Source organism: Cricetulus griseus, chromosome 2, assembly GCF_003668045.3.
Source record: "Cricetulus griseus strain 17A/GY chromosome 2, alternate assembly CriGri-PICRH-1.0, whole genome shotgun sequence".
NCBI lineage: Eukaryota > Metazoa > Chordata > Mammalia > Rodentia > Cricetidae > Cricetulus > Cricetulus griseus.
In genome coordinates, this window is record NC_048595.1 from 323926591 (window position 1) to 323930238 (window position 3648).

General features: G+C 39.6%; 1 pseudogene; it reads right to left on the bottom strand.

The window, feature by feature from the left end:
- Positions 1-265: 265 nt before the first annotated feature.
- Positions 266-2712, bottom strand: LOC100762156 (annotated as a pseudogene).
- Between the last annotated feature and the right edge of the window lie 936 nt (positions 2713-3648).

A 3648-nucleotide genomic window follows, 5' to 3' on the forward strand; every position in this document is an offset into this window, starting at 1 on the left:
AGTTGTCCATCCTAATTTGCATATAGACATTTCCAATCTTAAGAAATTGCCATCTCCAAATCTTAAAGTATTTGATAGAAATCTCTTTGCTCCTGAAGTCATCTCTCAGGATTTAGTACTATTCTCTATTACCCAGAAGTGTGATTCCCCCACACACATTGAATTCCTTTGTCATTTGCTTTGAGTTAATGGAGAATCAGTAGGCAGTCATAGAAAGTTGAAGAAAAGTACTTACTTATTCCCCCTGCCCTTTCTACTCCTCTATTCAGGGCTGCTTTTGACTATCTGGAGGTCCTGTCAGTGTAGGAATTCTCTGTTGGATAAGGTGCCTATTTCCTCCACCAACACCTTCACACTGAAGTATGATAAAAGCAATTTGATGGCATTATTCACAGTGAACTATATTTTCCTAGTTTCCATAATGCTGCCATTGTGTACATATCTGTGACAGTTGCTTTATTAAACACTTCTGTATTTACCTCTTTGAAGAATCCAATATGTTTCCTACTGGGACATTGTTACCCAGTCTTCTTACTGTTATTCTCAATCTACATAGATTAATCCAGCCTATAATTTTCAGTCTTTTTTATAATTCTTTTATCATATACTCTGCAAAATCTGAGTCCTGCAAGAATCCATCATTGTGAATAAGTTGTTTTTATATCCTAATATCTTAAGTGTCTATCACTACAAATCCATAGTTCTGTATCTAAATTAGGCATCCAATAATTTCCTGAGTATACCTATTTCAATGATTATTAAAGCATACAATTTCCTTCCTACTTTTATTCTCAGAAGATGGCCTAGCCTTTTCTTTTATGAGAGAAACAAAACTCCAGGTAATAATCCCCTAATCTGTATTGATTAAGTTGCTTTGCCGTTTTTAATATAGGTACGGGAAGTTCTAAGGGAAAGTGGCAGAAAAGTCAACCCACAATAGTTTAAGACAAAGGGTCTTTTTCTCTTTAATATTTGAAAAACTCAATATTATGAGTGAGTTATTCAAACCAAGAGCTAACATCATGGCTATATTGTCTTCTGAAGCAACTGTGAAGTCCTCCTTGTTTTGAACTCATTACTGAATGACCACTTCTCTTCAGAGATGTGAATGATATAGTTTTCCTGAAAAAGTCCAGTGAGACTTCTAGCACTTCATTTAATTAGTTTGTATTCGGAAATCTAGATATCCCTGAGCCAATAAATTTGGAAAACATACTGAGTGCTGAAGCAAATAAATGACTAATTTTTACATATGAAATTTAGTCAAAGTACCTCCTCTGAGGGTTGTTTTGAAAATTTGTGTATCATGAGGATTGCTATAGGCTTGGTACTGGGCAAAAAAAAAAATGAAATCTGGGTATAGGACTATCTACTGGAGAAGGGGTAGGCTTTCAGGGACTACATCCCAGAAAACAACAACAAAAACAAACAAACAAAACCTTATTCTTACTACTCCAGAAGCCATCAATCTTGCCAAATTACTTCAACTAAGCTGGAACTTCATAATCCCCTACATATAAGCAGAACCAAAATGGATTCAATAGTTTTTTTTTTAAAAAAAAGTAAACACATGAAACTTGGGGAAAGTGGTATGGAGGATAGGAGAGGAGGTGAAAGAGAAGGGACTAGGGAGTGGATTTGATCAAAACAAGCATATACAACTGTAAGACAATAAAATATTAGGAACATATGAAGTCCTGTATCTAATAATGAAGTAAAAACTTTTACTGGAGAACTATATGTCCCTTCCTGACATCAGAATCATTATAATAGCCAATGGCAAGTCCTCCTTGGGTCTGTTCTGTGTGTCACCATAGCCAGGGAAGTATCAGCCACAGCATGTTACCTGCTTCTACTTAATTAAGATTCCTTCCAGTTCTCATTAGCTGTGTGAGGTGAGACATGAACATTTTGTCCAAGAAAAATGTGATAATATTGTATGTAACATAATTCCTAGACACAATATATGTTTTGCATAGAAATTACAGTAAAGAAAACTACCATCCGGGTTCTGGACAAGATGGAAGAGCCTGAAGATATCCAGTCCTTGTTGGCATCCTCGTGTTTTTTATAACTTGAGAAGCCAAAGCCTTTGGATTTCTCACTGGGATCTCTCATCACCTTGACACTTGGGGTTTTACCAAACTGGCTGAATAGTTCTTTCAGATCATCATCATCCACTTTCTCCTCAAAGTTTTTGTTATAAACATTGGTGAATTTCTCGGCCTTGTTCCTGAGCTCAGCTTCTCCCTCTTTTCAATCTACCCACAAACGCTTTGCAGTCATTGAGGAACATGCCATCTATCTTCTCGATGGCAGCCTCTTGAGTCTTGAAGTGGACTTAGCCATAGAGCCATTCTCATCACAAACCACCTTACAGGACAGGATGTTTTCAAAGCCTGAAAAAGTATCATAAAGTGCCTAGTTGTCGATAGATTTATCCACATTCTTGATGAAGACATTCCCTACCCCAGAATTTCTCAAAGAGGGATCCCTCTGAGACCACATGATGGGGATTGGCTTTCCCTTAATCACATCAATGTTCACAGTGTCCAAGGCTCTGCCAGCGTAAGCTGGCTGCTGGAAGCTGATGTAGGCAGTAACCCAGAGATCTGCAGGTAGTCATATCGAGGCAGACCCAGAATGACAGCGCAGGCCACACCAGACTGAATTTTTATATATTATGGCTTCAGTGAAGTCCCAGTGCAGTTTTCATCTCCCCACCGCACACCCACCCTCTAGGCCCACCAGTAGGACTTCTTACAGGGCCCATAGCAGGATAAACAGGATAAACGGAGCTCCAAGGAGCCATGGCTTATGCAACAGTGCACCGGTGGCACTAGAGAAGCTGGGAGAGGCTGAAGCAGGCTCTATGATGTGAGGGAGCAACTTGCAGTGGAACCGCAAAAACCCCAAGACAAAAGGCTTTCAAAAACAATATGGCCCTCTCCTGGAGTTTGTACTCTCTAGCTTTCCTAGCTTGGAGCTTAAAAATAGAAAAGTAAAGTAGGGAATCCCTTTACAAAGGGGGCAATTTTTTTTCAAGATGCAGACAGATGCTGCATTCACTATGGCCTTAGGGACCAACTTTCTGGAGAAATATCGGCCCTAGCTCCTGGATCAGACTGGATCAATCCGGTTTTGAGCATTCCAAACCGATTTCAACGAGTTCAAAGTGGTTCAGAATGGTTCAATCCGATTTGGAGCAGTTCAAACCGGTTTTGACCAGTTTGATCCAGTTCAGACCGGTTCAAACCACTTCAGATCAGTTCAAACATGTTCAGGCTGGATTAATCTGCTTTCTACAGTTCAAACCGACTTCAACCAGTCCAAACCTGTTCATATTGGTTCAATCCGGATTTGACTGGTTCAAACCGGTTCAGACTGGTTCAGTTCAGTTTTGGCCAGTTCCAACCAATTCAGACTGGTTTAATCTTGTTTTGACCAGTTCAATCTGGTTCTGACTTGTTCAATCTGGTTTTGACCAATTCAAACCGGTTTTGACCAGTTTGATCCAGTTCAGACCGGTTCAATCCAGTTCAGATCAATTCAATCCAGTTCAGATCAGTTCAAACCTGTTCAGGCTGGATTAATCCATTCTCAACAGTTCAAAACAACTTCGACCAGTTCAAACCGGTTCATATCGGT